At 36.8% G+C, this 17,347-nt stretch overlaps 1 protein-coding gene across 1 annotated transcript in view; it reads right to left on the bottom strand.

Moving 5' to 3' along the window:
• Nucleotides 1-17,347, bottom strand: part of TENM3 (teneurin transmembrane protein 3) — a 3,314,517-nt gene that overhangs the window by 2,948,540 nt on the left and 348,630 nt on the right. The gene's annotated exons all lie outside the window — the stretch shown is intronic.

The raw sequence follows: 17,347 nt of genomic DNA on the forward strand, positions 1-17,347 counted from the left end.
AAAGAAGTTCTTTTCCTAAGCCTATCTAATGCTTCCTTCTTTCCACCAATTTCCACTCTCTCCATTCAGGAAATTCCAGACAAGAGCAGGGGAACTATTAGAGTCCATGGTCTCCTTTTCTATGTACAACTTCTCCCAGTTTACGATCTACTTGGAAGATAATTAGAAGACTCCACCAAAATCCAAAAGCTCCTCCAATTTTATTGATCCTGAAGTGATATCAGTATAACTCTGTTCTGACTGTACCACTGAGGGAAAAAAGAACAATTTAGAATCTTGCCCAGGAATTTAAGAATGATGTGCCCTGCAGATTCCAAATGAGATTATCATGGCAAGAGGCACAGGGAACATAGGGACCAAAAGTTAAATTTTAAAATGGAAGGCTTAAAAAGAGGACTTAAGGGAGTGGCTAGGTTGTGTAGTGGATAGAGCACTGGCCTTGGAGTCAGGAGTACCTGGGTTCAAATCCAGCCTCAGACACTTAATAATAATTACCTAGCTGTGGCCTTGGGCAAGCCACTTAACCCCATTTGCCTTCCAAAACCTAATAAAAAAGAAAAAACAAAGAGGATTTAAGAAACAAGTCAACTATGACAAGCTTACAGAAATTATTTAAGGGGTAGAAGAAAATCCAGTTGTTTTTCACAATTGCTTAAATAGAGACCATAAGTAAATTCACTGACCTAGACCAGTTGGTATTGCCATGTACTTTATCAGTCAGTCAACCCCTGACATTCGCAGGAAGCTCCAAAAATAAAACAGGGTCCTCAAACCCTACTTCAAAACCTAAGGCACACAACCTTTAAGTTGTTTAATAATAAAGACTACACAGTAATGCAAGAAAAGGATCAGAGGACTAGGACCAAAGTTTAGATGCTGGCATCTACCCTAATAGTCTGGGAGACTAGTAGGTATAAGATGATTGGTCTGAACAAAAGAGATATAGAGAACATTATAAACTACAAAATGAAAGATTTTGACTATATTAAGTTACAAAGTTTTTGCACTAATAAAACCAATATGGTCGGGGGCAGCTAGGTGGCGTAGTGGATAAAGCACCGGCCTTGGAGTCAGGAGTATCTGGGTTCAAATCTGGTCTCAGACACTTAATAATTACCTAGCTGTGTGGCCTTGGGCAAGCCACTTAACCCCATCTGCCTTGCAAAAACCTAAAAAAGAAAAAAACCCAATATGGTCAAGATTAGAAGGAAAGTAGAAAATTGGAAAACAATTTCACAGCTAGTGTTTCTGATAAAGGACTCATATCTAAAATATATAGAGAACTGAATCAAATTTAGAAATTTTAAAATCATTTCCCAGTTGATAAAAGGATATAAACAGGGGGCAGAGTCAAGATGGAGACAGGAGAAGCACTTCTCTTAGGTGTACTCTCTCTCTATAATATTTTAAAAATCATAATATCATGATTAAATTATCGAGAGACAGAAGCCACAGAGGGATCCAGTGAGGCAGTTCTCCAGCCCAAGGTAACCTGGAAAACAGTGGAAAACCTCCACTCCATAGGGTTAGAGGGACAGCCCACGAGAGTGAAGTAACTTCAGCCCCCCAAGGCAGCCCCAGGGTGCCAGGGAGCCTCGGCTTATGGCATCAGGGCAGTTTCCAGACCTACACCCCAGAGAGCACCGGGTACAACTTGGAAGATCAGCTGGGGGTGGGGGCACTGCCAAAGTGAGCACATGAAGCCCAGCCCTCAGGGTACTCAGCTAGCAGCTTGGCCATGGCAGCCCAGATCCAGAAACCAGAAGCAGGTGTAGCCAGTAAGCAGGAGCCCCCAGGCAACTGAGCTTTGACTGCTCAGCATACCCAAGACAGGGGAGTGGAGAGAGACTTCCAAGGTCTGTCCTCTGTACCTGGAACAGGACTCTGGGACTCTGACCACATTCATAGTCTAGGCCCCCCAAAGAACAGCAGGACCCCCCCCACCTCAGCCCCATGACAGAGGGGTGCACTTGTGGTCATTCACAGATCAGGAGGGAAGGCAGAGCTTTGCACACTGAGATAATTGGGGGGGTGGCTGTCCCAAAAATACTCAAAAGCTCAGGAAGCATCCCAAAGCCAAGCACAGACTGGGGAAATGAGTAAAAAGAGAAAAAAGAAGAACATTGAGAAATACATTGTCTATGATCCCAAGAAGGATCAAAATACTCAATCTGAAGATGAGGAGTTACAAGCTCCTGCATCTAAAGACTGAAAGAAAAATGGAAATTGGGCTTAGGCTATCACAGAGCTAAGAAAATATTTTGAAACTCAAGTGAAGGAGATAAAAGAAAAATTGGGAAAAGAATTAAGAGAGATGGAAGAAAAATAAGAAACAGAAGTAAGCAGCTTAGTCAAGGAAATCCAAAATAATGCTGAAGAAAATAACATGTTAAAAACCAGCTTAGGTCAAATGGATAAAATGGTTCAAAAAGTTAATGAGGAGAAGAATGCTTTAAAAAGCAGAATTGGCCAAATGGAAAGATAAGAAAGCTCTCTGAGGAAAACAAATCGTTTGGATGTAAAATGGAACTAAAGGAAGCTGCTGACCTTATGAGAAGTCAAGACACAATACTTCAAAAACAAAAGAATGAAAAATTAGATGAAAATGTGAAATATCTCATTGAAAAAAACAGCTGATCTGGAAAAGAGATTTGGGAAAAATAATTCAAAAATTATTGGGATACCTGAAAGTCATGATCAGGAAAAGAGCCTTGACATCATTTTTTAAAGAATTCCTACAGAAAAAAATGTCCAGATATCCTGGAAGCAGAGGGCAAAATAGAAATTGAAAGAATCCACCAATCTCCCCTGGAAAGAGATCCACAAAAAGACCCAGGAATATTATAGCCAAGTTCCAGAACTCCCAAGTCAAAGAGAAAATATTACGAGCAGCCAGAAAGACACAATTCAAATATCATGGAGCTGCAGTCAGGAACACACAGACCTTAACAGCAACTGCATTATAGGCTCATAGAGCTGGGAATATAATATCCCTGAAGGCAAAAAAGCTTGGAATGCAACTGAGAATCAATTACCCAGGAAAACTAAACATCCTCTTCCAGGGGAAAAGATGGACTTTCTGTGAACCAGGGGAACTTTAAGTGTTCCTGTTAAAATGGCCAGAGCTAAACAGAAAGTTTGAACTTCAAATACAGGACTCAGGTGAAGCATAGAAAGTGGAGGAGAAGGGTAAAATAGGAGAGATTTAATGATGATGAACTACATGTATTCCTGCATAGAAAAATGATATTGATAATACTCATAAGAAACTTCTCATTTAATAGAGCAGATAGAAGGAGCTTTTATAGATGAAATGAAAGAGAGAGATGAATTTGATGATATAATACATTATAAAAATGGAGTCAATGACTAAAAGGGAAAAGTAATGGAAGTAAGATAAAGGAGAGGTGGAATAGGCTAAGATATTTCAAATAATAAGATTTTTTATTAAAATGAGCTATTGCAATGATATGGAAGTGGGAAGGCAAGGGGGAATGAAGGAATCTTTGCTCTCATCAGAGGTGGCTCAGAGAGGAAACAGCATATATATACTCAATGAGGTATAGACATCTAGAGTAAGAAAGAGAGAAGGGGGACAGGGGGAAGGGGGGAATGTGAGCAATGAAGGAGAGGGTGGACTGTGGGGGAGAGTGGTTATATATAACACATTTTCTTTTATTTCTTTCAAGGGTCTGGGATTGGATAGCCTGTCTGGGACCACAGGGCTGGGGGGTTGCTGGGCCTTAGGGGCTTCTTGACCCCAGGTTTGGTGATCAGTCTGCTATGCCACTAAGCTACCCTACAGCACACTTAAGAAGAGGGACAGTGTGAAAGGAGAGAGAGAAAATATAGTATATGGTAGTGGGGAAGTATGAATGGAGAGAGTTGCAATCAGCAATGTCAACAGTAGAAAAATATGGTAGTAGCTTTTGTGATGGCCTTATCATAAATAATGTGATCCACCCACAACAGAGCTGGCGGTGTTGGAACACAGACTGAAGAACAGTTTATTATTATTATTATTATTATTATTATTATTATTATTATTATTGTTGTTGTTGTTGTTGTTGTTGTTGTTATTATTTGGGGGGGGGGATAAGGGCACATGGGGTTGGGTGGCTTGCCCAGGGCCGCACAGCTGGGTGATTGTTGGGTGTCTGAGGCCGGATTTGGATCCAGGTGTTCCTGACTCCATGGCTAGTGCTCTGTCCATTGCAGCACCTAGCCACCCCTATTGTTGTTGCTGTTGTTGTTGTTATCACTTTGTTTTGGGGGGGTTGGTTTTTGGAGGGCAATGGGTTTGGGGTGACTTGCCTGGGATCACACAGTTATTGGGTGTCAGCCTATTAACTTTCACACTGAGATGGGACTCACTTACTCAGGACTTGTCCAGCATTCCAGTCCTTCTTCACCCTCCAAACAGCCATTTTCCCTTCTTGTCCTCTTCCTTTGTGTAGATGTGATCTCATGCTTAAATTTGACTCTAGCTTCACTATGATAACCTCTATACTGATCACATTTGGCACATGCCCATCTTGACCAATATTCCCCAGCATTAGAAGTCTCTGACAAGTCTAAGTTTGGGACAATTGCCACTCTCACCAAGATCTGCCTTAAAGATCTCAATGTCTCCCCACTATTGCCATGAATATGAAATTAAGCCTGAGTCTTGCTATGGTCTCCCACCCCTTAGCGACAAGTTCTTGGAGCATGGACTTGTAATTTCATGCCAATCTCCTAATAATACACCCATTCTCCCTGTGAGAAAACCTGATATAAATTGGCATATGGTCCAGGATAAATGAAGCTATTTTTACATTCAGACATGCCATCTTGGTCCAAATTTCTGTAGATACCCAATATTTCTCTGTTATAAACTTGAATGATGTCCTCTATGGCATCCTGCTTCATCCTGAAAGTCAGTTTATTTTGTATTTGAATGGAATTCTCTTGGAGGCCCTACACTAATCCCTCTCAACTAACTTGGGTGTTGCCCCACAGGGTTAAAGAAGAGCTCACACCTTTTTTGGACAAGTCCTTAGGAAGAATTTATATGACTTGATTCTGTTCAATGTCACCTTGATCCATTATGTTGATGATATCTTGATCTGTAGTTTCTCCTGAAACTCATCCCTAGAAGCCATTCAGACATTCAATTTTTAGGTGTGTGGGTTTATAGAGACTCTACCTCCAATGTTCAAGTATCTCTTCAGTCTGCCAACTATTTAAACCTTCTAATGCTGCCCATATCACAATACATTAATGGTCCATACTCTGCCACTAAGATACAACTGTGATACAACTGTGAACTTTCCTTGAAATGGTCAGATTGTGCTGTATTTAGATTCTCATTTCTGGCACCCTCATCAAACTTCTTTATGAGTCTATCAAAGGCTGGGGCTCTTTACATCTAGAAAGGATAACAGATTAAGAGAGTACTTTTAGGCTCATTAAAGTTGTTCTTACTTCAACTCCTGACCATGCCCTCCATAACCTTGACAAGTTTTTCACCCTCTACACTGATGGACAATGCAGGTTCCCACCCCCTGCCCCATTGCCTACTTCTTCAAGAAACTTAATCCTGTTGCCTCTGGATGGCCTCCCTTCCTTAGGGCCATTGCAACTACCACCATCCTCACTGAGGAATCCTCTAAGCTGAACCTAAATAGACCATTGACCATGTACAGGGCATCCTTGAGTCCAAAGGCTACAATTGACTTTCTAATGATCAATTCACTAGACTCCATGACCTCTCCCTCCATATTTTCTGCTGCAAATTCTCTCCGAATTCCCTAGCAGATAAAACAGAAATATCAGCTTCTACCATGGCATTACTACCCTATTTCCTTGACTCACTGAATCCTGACTCTGAGTCCCATCATACCCAAGAAGAAAGCTATACTCTTGAATCCTTTGAATGGTACAAAATTCCTGCTGGCCAACTTTTAGCCACTAAAATCATTTAGTGAAAATTGTTCTCTCTCTGGTCTCCATCAAGTCACCCACCTAGGCAAAAATTACCTCTTAAGCCTCATAAAACTGAGGCTAGTTGACACTACCTTATAAGTATTGAGGTTCTACCCTCTCTGTACTGAAATCAGAGTAAGAAAAATCTGATATGAATCAACCCTCCATCCCTCCTTAAAGCAATTCAGAGGAGGAGATATGGCAACAAGAGTTTACTCATATGCCACCTAGCAATGTCTCCAGTACTTTTAGTTCTTGTTGATACGTTCACCATTTGAAATAAGGCTTTACCATACAGATGTGAAAGGTCCTAGAAGTAGCCAAAGTATCATGGAGATAAAATCTGTCTGTGGCTTTCCTAAATTCCTGCAGTGAGATATTGGGCCACCACCTCCACCACCACCATTATCACTACCACTATTACCAATACTACTAGAATAAGATAATCATATATTTGCAAGATGGAAAGAGCATTACAGATAATATAGTTCAGTGACATTTTATCCCCATTAGGTGATACACTAGAATGAATGCTTTGGAGTCATAATAATTGGAGACATAAAAACTGAGTTTAATTCTAAGCCTTATTATTTACCATCTATGTGAAATTGAAAAAAAAAATCATTTGCCATCCATATGTAGATTTTAGTTTCTTCATCGGTAGGAATTGGATATTATAGTACAATGAATTAAGAAAATTAGTTCAAATATTTTCTCTATATTGTGTGGTCTTGGGAAAGTCACTTAATCTCAAAAACTATAAAACAAAGGAGCTGTTTCAAATCACCCCCAAGGTCTCTTTCAGTACTAAATTCATTACCCTAGAATTTTAAAGACAAAGAAAAAACCAGAAAGGTTAAATAAGTAATTTACCCAAGCTCATTCTGGTAGTAGAACAAACAGGAATTTTACATTCCAGTTTGAACCAAGAGAGACAGCTGTCCAAGGAAGAGAGTTATCCTGCTTGTCTCACATGAGAGGGAATAGTCTTTTTGGCCCAGAGCTAGGAAACTAAATGTGAAACTGATTTATCTAGGTTCTAAATTGATCTAGATTAATTAACCCTGGAGAGCATCCAAAACATTGCTCTGACTCCAAGTTCACTAAAGCAACCATTTATTCTTAATTAGATTTTTCAGGTAGCTTTATCCTACCAGAAAAGGAGTGACTTACTGGGTAACATGATGTACCAGGCTCTACTGCTACAGAGAAATTATAAAATGTGTTTCCTAATCTTAAAGAACTTACAATCTTCTTGGGAAGAAGATATTTAGCAACAAGACAATTAATGAGATCACAAGGCATGACAGAATGAAGACTAATTTTAAAGTAGAAAATCTGTGTTCAAGTCTTGCTATTAATATTTTACTAACTGTAAATTTGGAAAATCATTTTACCTCTCTTAAACAGTCAGATGGATCAATGAATAGTGTTGAACATGGAGCCAGGAATACCTAAATTTAAATCCTGCATCAGATACCCACTAGTTTTATGACTTTGAAGAAATCATTTCTCCTTAATCTATCTCAATTTCCTTAGCTGTAAAATGAGGATGATGATAGAACCTATATTACAGAGTTATTATGAAGATGATATAAGATAATATTTGTAATACATCTTAAATATAATAGGCACTTAACAAATATTTATTACTTTTCTTTCCCTCAGAGGGGGATTCATAGGATCACAAAATCAGAGTGTTGGAGTAGAAATCAGTAATTATCAAGTCTGACCATTATACAAAAAGGAGCCCATTATGCAATATGTCCAGCAAATGCCTGCTTAGTCTTGGCTCAAAAAATTCCAAGGTTGGGGAGCCCATCATCTCTCAACTCAACTCATTCTAATGTTCTGTAATTTTATCAGGAATAATTGCCTCACATCAGGACAAAATTGGTCTCTTGGCAAAACTGGTCTCCCACTGCTCTTGAATCAGTCCTCTGGGGACCAGAAGAATAAATTGTATTCTTCTGCTATATATGAAGCCTTCAAATATTTGAAATGAGTTATTGTGGTCTCCCTGTATATGCTCTATTCCAGACAAAGCACCCCCATCTCTAGAACCAGTCCTCATATGGACTTCTCACCCTTCACCTTTATTTTTATTCTTCATTGGATGTTCTACAGATAATCAATATTCTTTTAAAACTATGATGTACATAATTAAGGGAAATACTGAGAGCACAGTATAATAGTGAGATTATCACCTCCCCATTGCAGGAAGTTATACACTCTTATAATATTATCTAAGATTGCAATCCTTTCAGAAAATTAAAATCCCAAGATTTGTTTCAGAAAAATGGTTTTCTATCAATGCCCCCATTTTAAACTTGCAAAATTGATTTTGAGGGGCCTAAAGGCAAGGTATTGAGCATTTATTTAACTTTATTAGATTCAGCCAAGTCCATGCAGTCTGCCAATATCTATACTTCCTAGCTTTATTTCATCAGCAGACATGATGCACATGCTATGTTAAATTTTATCCAGGCTACTGATAAAAATCTTACATATCCCAGAATGAAATCATAGTCATGGGGAAATTCTGTGGAGATTTTCTTCCATTTTGGCATCCAAGAAGTAGAAATTCTCCTTTGAATCTGTCCATCCAAGCAGATCTAAATCAATGCATCTAAATAATTATCTAATCCAAGAATATCAAACTTAGGCTAGGTCACATTAAAAACTCTCAAATTTATAAGTGTAACTGTGAAATGTTTAACAAAATTAATAAACAATAAAAGACAATATGGTTAAGTTGTTGGCTAAGTCCCAGTGTAGGAATACATTGAATATATCTCAATTTTCTCCAAAGGAATAGCATGAAATAATTCTTTTTCTTTTTTTATTATTTATATCTTGATAGATTATATCTATGTAGCATTCCGATCATAAGTTGATTTGTTCAATATATCAAAAAAATGAAGTTAGCCTTGCATGACCTGTTATTGATGAATACCTGCTGACTCTTTCTAATCACTTATTCCCTTTCTACATTTTTGCCAGTCATCTTTGAAATGATCAGTTTTTTTGTTTTTGTTTTTAGTTTTCAATATGCACAATGGAAACAACACTCATAGCCTCAAAAGAATTTCATACATAAAGTGTTTTGTGGAAGTTAGGTTTAGTGGATTGAAAAGCTAATATATATTGAAGAGGACTTTGGTTTAAAACCAGTCTCTGATATAAACTGACTATATGACATTGGAAAATCACTTCACAATTTAATTTATAAGAGTAAAAGTCTCTGAATATTTGCTGTTCTTCATTGATAAGGAAACTTTCTTTATCTGTTTTCTTTATTGGTGTTTTTATTACTGTTGTTGTCTAGTTTTGTTCCATTCTTTATGACCCAGTTTGAGATTTTCTTGGCAAAGGTACCAAAAAAATCATTTTCCATTTTTCTTCTGTATCTCATATTACAAATGAGAAAACTGAGGCAAACAAGGTTAAGGGACTAGAACAGGGTCAATCAGTTGGATTTGAACTCAGGTCTTCCTGATTTAGTATGCTATCCATTGGGACACCACCTGGATGCCCTTTTTTAAACTCAGATGAAATCACTGGTTGAATCTTTTAAAAATACTTTGTAAAGTGAAAAGCATCCATAGAGTAAATAATTTAATAATGGGCTTAATTGTATGGTTGAGATAGTGAGAATAAGAATTCAAAGAGCAGAAAGAATATTTGAAATAGATTTTCAACATTTGAATATTAGTTGCTGCTGATATGAATAAATTGAATCCTTTTGAAGAATAACATAGTTCTTAAAAAGGGTGAGTCAGAATACCTCTCATTGTAAATAATGCTTGAGGATTTTAATCGGCCCTTTTACAAAAACTTAAAGAATCTCTTAGATCTACATCAGAAAGGAATGCAAGAAGTAATTTACAATATTCCCCTCTAGTGTCTATAATGGTTATATGTTTTTGCTAAACTTATTTCCCCCCTAATGGTAAAGAAATAGCAGTGAAACAGTCATGAAAGAAATTTAATAACTCCTGGTTAAAGGGTTGTAGAACATCTAAAGAGTCTTCTATCTAATCTACAAATCTTGGCTTTGTCATCACCAACTAGGTGGTGGACATCAGTTTCCTCTTCTGCAAAATGAAGAAGTTAGATTAGGATAATCTCACATTTCTTTTCCAGTTCTTAATTCTATGTGGCTGAAGTGAATTGTTTTTGGGGGATTGGGGAAAGAGTGCCCTAGAAAAAACAGGAAAAAAGACAAATAGCTCACACAAGGTATCAGGGTCTCAACTACTTGGAGCTAATTATTAGGTTTCTATATTATCTAGAAGAATTTCTAGGTTTTCTAGAGTCTTTTCAGTTGAGGAAAAGAGAATTCAGTCAGTCAGTTAATTTATCAAGTATCTATGAAGTGCCAGATACCAAGTGCCTTTTATGGGAATACAAATAAAGGCAAAAGACAGTCCCTGCCATTATGGAACTGATATTGTAATGGAAAGGTTGTTTTCTAATGAGCAGATTGTAAAATTTTCAATCTAAGCATTTATATCCAGGAAATTGAAAGATGCCACAAATCAAGATTTGATTCATTGTTTTGTTCTTGGGAAACTTGACTAAGTCTTAAACACAAATCACTCTGCTGATTAGCCAACACTAGAGTGCAACCCAAGTCTCAACTGGTTATTATTTGGGCTTTGATGGTTCAGGGAGAATGTGAATAGCAATTATTTCCTGAGGGCCTTCCCCTTCCAATTTGATTTTAATTTTTTTTGACTGGGTAAAAGAGGTCATTCCCCCTCCCCCCCTCATTTCTTACCTTGGAAAGATCTAAGCTTAAAAAAAATGGTCAAGATGTTCCACTACATCCTGAGCCATCTTCAGTCATCCTCATCTATGTCTTACACTATGTACCCAGATGACTCTGGAGAAGAGAGTGAAGCTGGTGGCTTTGCACAGTCTCACCTCACTTAAATCCAATTTACTTGTAAGTCAAGATATCACTTTCCCGATTTCATTGATCCTTTTGGAGAAATAAGGACAAACAACAACATTTGGTTCTTCAAACTTAAGGGAGTGATAATGAAAATTTTACTTAGGAAGATTCATTTCAAATTATGTCCTGCACACATTTTCACCAATGAAAGTCATTTCATTTACACTTACATACATACATCTTTGACATTCCTGAGTAACTCAGCAAATACTTTAGATAGAATTGTCTGAAATACAACAGTTCATTACATAATAGTTTATTGTTATACAATGTTTATTAATTATTGATTATTCACTAATAAGTGTATAGCAGCCAGAACTCTTTTTACCCTTCATTGTTAATGTAGATTCTGAATGTGACAATCATGAATGCATTTCAATTTCTAAGTTTTATTTTTTAAAATCTTACAATTAACCTTTTTTATGAAATTATTTTCTCAAGAGATTAAGCAACTTTTCTTTTTCTTCTATTACATCTTTCTAATTTCAGAAGGCCTGCGGGTAGCTAGACCTCAGATTTTGGAGTTGATGTGACTTGCTTTTGGCCTCTTGGGAGCTTTAGGAACTAGCAGAAGCCCTGTAGAACATAGAGAACTCCCACTAACAAATAAAGGCAAAAGCCAATAATGAGGCAGAGTTTTCCTTAAATTGAGACTGCTAACATCACTCTTGAGAATTGGAGATTGACGCAATCACGAGAAAATGCCCCAGGAATTGATAGATTAAGAAAAAAAAGTTTTAAAAAATCTAGAAACCCAAAGCATCTCTTCCAATAATGCCATTGCTAAAACATCCACTATTTTTTGTAAGCCAACCATCTGCAGGGGCTCAAATAAAATCTGTGAGTAAAGACAGTTGTTTAACAAGTCACCAGGGGGATATCATCTGAGTTAAAGTATTAACAACTCCAAAGACAAGCTATAGTACTTTTCTATGTAAATACCTTGTCAAAAATCTATTCCTTCACAGAAACTACAATGGGAAAATATATTCAGATCTTACTCAGTAATGGTTAATAATAATTAAAATAATCAAACTGTTTATCAATTATAAAATTCTGGCAAAATATGCTTCCCCCATATGGGTCCTGTAAACTACAATCAGCTTCCTGAGGACAGAATTGGGTGGAAATGAAATACAAGTTAACAAAGCATCAGTAGGGAATTACTGATAAAATCAGCAGGAAATTAGGAGTACTCCAAACAATAGCCCAACCAGCCCCTTCTGGTAACCAAAGAAGCCAAACACTAAGATAAAGAGCTGCAGGCAAATGGGAAATATCAGCAGGAAACAATGGAAGCTGACAGGGGAGGGGCACTGAAAAATTAATTGAAACAAACAGCAGAGACCCTAAAGGGAAGAAGATCAATAAAGGGCACTAGAAGAGTCCTATACACCAAGGACACAAACAATGTATAAAGTAACATCAGACAACTTTGAAGACCAAAGTGGAGAAGGGTCTTATGTGAACAGCAGTTGAACATGGGTCAGGAGGTCCTAAGAGATAGGTGAGTGCCATTCTGAAGGGAGGGGAGAGGGCATCTGCTGCCCTTGGCCATGTAGTACCTTGAATACTATGACAACTACTATTGCTTTGCCTAATGTTGCTGGAGATGCCACACTGATTGAGGAGGGAAAAAGATCATAACTCAAAGGTCAAGACCTCCTGAAGCACCAACCATCACCAAAAGTCCTATTTCCTCTCAAATAAGACCAAGGGGTGAAACAGTTCTGATCAAGTTAAGTAAGAAGGATGCCTTTGCACAACATTCCACTCACTATAATAAAAATAATTATGCAAGACATGCCATTGTGTATATGATGATAAGGTGCTCTTGAATTATAAAGGATTTATTTTGCATAATTCCTTTATATTTATATAATATTCCCATGATTAATGTAAGATAAATGACTAGAGGGAGTTTCACCTTGGTTTTTAAATTCTCCAGCCTTAGCCCAGTACCTACCTCATGGTAATATCTTTAAAAATGTTTGCTGGAAGACCAAGAATAATTTGTAACTGAATTTTTATATAATATCTGATATTTGAGCTGAAGTAGACCTTGGATTTGTCAGTTCTGCTCTGTGGGTAAGTCTTCACGTATAAAATTGGGATAATAGTTGAATTACCCTCAAAGCAATCTTCAAAGAAAGGCCTGTCAAATGACATAATGTATGTAAACAAACAAGATTTGATTTTAATAACATATTTTCTACCAGACACTGTGATAAACAATTGGGGTAGTTGGGATAGTTTCACCTTGGTTCCTTGAGAATTTTACTGAGGTGAAATGAAATGAGCAGTCACATTAAAAGGAAATTTATCAGGGAACTAAGGAAAACATCTCCCTGATAGAAAATTTCATTTCCTTACAGATTTTGTTTTAATAAAATTTTCAGGTCTCCTTAGCTTACACAGTCAATTAACAACATTCTTCTCATTTGAATAGACCAATGAGATAGAGTCTGTCCTTATAGTCTCAGGTTCCATGCTGAATGTGGATAATTGAATAGCTAAAGAATGTTGTGTGCATTAGAGTTCTGGCTAAAGCATGGAGGCAATTGAATCAAATGTTGTTATTCACTCTAAAGCAGTAGTGACACAGGGAAAGATGAAGAAAATTTGAATGCAACAGAAAGAATTTGGGTGGAGATGTAAATTGACTCCTGAGATGTGATATTTTGGAGTTGAAAATTATGATTGTAACAGAAATTATTGTACTCTTGGGTGGGGACCCGCCCTATTCTTAAAGTATCATTGTTTAATGCAAAACTTGTATCCTGATCTCCTTGGGTTTTACCCTCTACCTAATTCTGGGTCCAATATAGGGGAAGGAAGTTCACCTTTTGCCCTCTGGATGAGAGGCAAGACATAAAACCTGGGTTGGACCCTGGTTCAAGGCCTGCTCAAGGCCATGGCCCAGTCAAGGCTGCTTGGCTGTTCTTTTATCTCTCTCTCTCTCCCTCCCTCTAGCCCTTCCTATGTCTTGTAACCTTTTAAATAAGTTTTTGTTTTATTTCCACCATGCTTTCCCAAGTCTGAATGATGATTCCTCATAGGTGGAACTGAACCCAAGTAGCCACTGGCTACAGTAGGCGGATTAAGACAATTCAATCAGAATGATGGGGCTTAATGCAGTCAAACTACACATTCTAAAAACAATGTATTTTGTTTCTATTTGTTCTGCTTCCATCACTACCTCTCCACCAAAGTACACAAAGGTAAGAGTGAAAAGATCCTTGCACTCCAGAAATTTATATTCTAATAGGTGAGTCACAATATATAAAAAGTGAATACACAATAATTTGGGGAATGGTAGTCTTCCGGAGTCCAGAACAAGTTTCTTGTAGAAAGTGAAGTTGAAACTGCAGAAGAAAGAAGAGAGAAAGAGACAGGGTGCATTGTAGTCATAAGGGATAGACAGTGGGAAACTTAGGATAACAAAAAACTGAATGTCCTATGGGATATCTCAAATAAGCCTGTGGTTGTAAAGTAAAGGAAATATTAAGAGAAATATATTTTATCTAGCACCTTAACACCTGTTGAAATGTAAATGTCTTAGCTTTATTTTCCCCAAATTCAAGGTAAGTATTTTAGTTTTTTTTTCCCCCAAAATCACTTCAGAGCTAATCCCACTGTAAAAATGGTGCTGAAATGATGACAATCACCTCAACCCTTTCTGAGTCATAAATTCACTGAGATAATATGAATAGCCTCAATCCTTCCACAATTCCTCCTTTACCTTTTCCCAGTACTTACAACATTACTCCCCATCATAGAACTAGTCTATACTCAGATGAAAGTTGTTATTATTGGCATAGTTGAGCTTGCAACTGTCCCTAACTTTTCTTCCTTATGTTGTTCTTCTTCCTTACTGCTTACTCCCTTATGGATGCATCTGCTGCTACTGCTGCTCCTATAACTGTCTACTACCTTTCTTGCCTATTCCCTCAGGGATTGTCTTACTAACTTTATTTTTTCTCTCCTTTAGCTTCTGCTAACCATAGTATTGTGTAAATAAACCTTTTGGTCCCTATATACATCTGGGTCAGTCAGTCCTTTTGTGAATTTACAAATTTGAACTTGATAATTAGACACAGCTCAAACCAATTTTAAACTTCATCAATTGGATCTTATAATGTATTATAAAATAGAAAGTACTCAAATGTAAACAATGGTGCTTTTTGTTGTTATATGAATTACACATAAATATATGTAGTTAAGCTTTTTCAATATATAATTTCATGCTAAAAATCAGATACTCTAAAATTAAATAAAAGGCTATGATGCCCTAACAGAAAGAGTATGGGCAGACCAAGTCGCAAAGCTCATGGTTCAAATCCAGCTTTTGACATGTGACTGACAACAAACCCTTTATCCACTCTGAGCAATTTAAATATTAAGTTTAAATTTAAATACTAAGGCGCCTACATTCAATGAGGGAAGTTCCACACTACTAAAATCACAAGTCCTTCACAGTGGTATACTTCATTTAAAACAACCAAAAGTTCTTTTGTAACACAGCAATTATCCCATGATCCATTTGACTATCAATGAGTTTTTTCCTCCACCTGAATTTTGGAACACAAGGCAGGATGGTGAGAGCATCTTTTTTTTTAATGCTATTTTATTTTATCTTTTTATTTACATGCAAAGATAATTTTCAGTATTCATCTCTTTGTAAGTTCTTGATTTCCATATTTTTACCTCCCCCCTCCCCAAGACAGCAAATAATCTGATATAGATTATACATATACAATCATATTGTTAAATAAAGCAGGCTTAACATATGTCTATATTAGTCATGTTATAAAAGAAAAATCAGAACTAAAAATGAAAAAAGCCATGAGTAAAAGAGAAAAAAAAGACAAAACAAATTTTAAGAATTGAAAATATTGTTCTTTAATCTGCATTCAGACTCCATAATTTTTTCTCTGAGTATGGATGACATTTTTCATGAAAAGTCTTCTAGAATTGTCCTTGGTCATTGAACAGATGAGAAGAGCTAATATCTGATCATCACATAATGTTGCTATTAATGTGGAAAATGTTCTCCTGTTTCTGTTCACTTCATTCAGTATGAGTTTATTCAAGTATTTCCAGGCTTTTCCAAAGTCTACCTGGAGAGTATCCTTCTTAATTAGTTTTTCAGCTTTTTGGAAATGTCTGAATTTACTCTACTACCACTACTAAAAATAACAACTGACATTTAAGTAAGGATTTTAAAATTCACAGGACATTGTGAGAGGTAGCTTGGCATCATAGGCAGAGAACTGACCACAGAATCAGGAAGTCCTGCTACCAGTGCAAAGTAATCTGTTTGAATCATTTAAGTATTCAGTGCCTCCAAAAATTCCCTATTGTTTATTGCAAAATATATTCTGCTTGTCCCTGGTAAAATAATTTTCCTCATCTAGTATTAATTAAATCAGTGACACCACACATGTATTTTTAAAAGATTTTATTTGTATTTTCCCTCATCCTGAAAGCAACATTGGAAATCAACTACTACATTGGAAATCAACCACTATTCTTTCCATTTTGCTAATGCAAATCTGACACTTGAATAAACTGAGTCGCCCATAGTTACACAGTAAAAATATATTCTATATGGAATTTGAAACTGGGGTCTTCCTGAACTCTACAGCTGAAATGAAGTTGATCTTCCCCTATTCTGCTTCAGTATTTATAGTTACAGAATGTCCATCTTAAGAATTGATTCATAATCAAAGCACAGAAAAGTGAGTTCAGGGATTGTGGTAGCCCCTGGGAATATTGGAATTGATCTGACCCCACTTTGACTTCCCCTTCTTCTTTATACTAACTAGACAATATATTTCTGAACCCAGATAAACAATGTCTGAGAAAAGGTCAGACCCAAAGAACATCACTTTACCCCTAAATGAAGTTGGGGATTGATCAGAAAGCAAGCTGCAGCTCCATATAGTTCCTTGCATTGCATTGCAATATATGAACCTGGTGCATCATTTGCCATCTGAGTAAGGAATGAAGAATGACAAGAATGGATTAAGAGGCAAGGCACCTGGATTCAAAACCTGAATCAGTCACAAGTCAGTTAGCTTATCCAGGTTTCATTTTTCGCTTTGCTTATTTGGGGGTCCATAATGCCACCCTCCATGAAATCAATTCATGCTTCTAAGTGTAGTGTTTAATATTAGATCAAATAACTTGTTAGTTTTTTAATATGTTGGTAAATATTTTCTATGTCTTGTTTTATTTTAAATATACATATATAACGCATGTAAATACACTTGGGCTTAAAACATAGGCTTCATTAGTCTAACATATATAAATACATACATTAAATACATATAAGTGTCATTATGCTTCCAATATGTCCATTATATACATACATACATACACACACACACACACAAACACACACAAATATACAAGAAC

This window comes from Macrotis lagotis, chromosome 3 (assembly GCF_037893015.1).
Source record: "Macrotis lagotis isolate mMagLag1 chromosome 3, bilby.v1.9.chrom.fasta, whole genome shotgun sequence".
NCBI classification, from domain to species: Eukaryota; Metazoa; Chordata; class Mammalia; order Peramelemorphia; family Peramelidae; genus Macrotis; species Macrotis lagotis.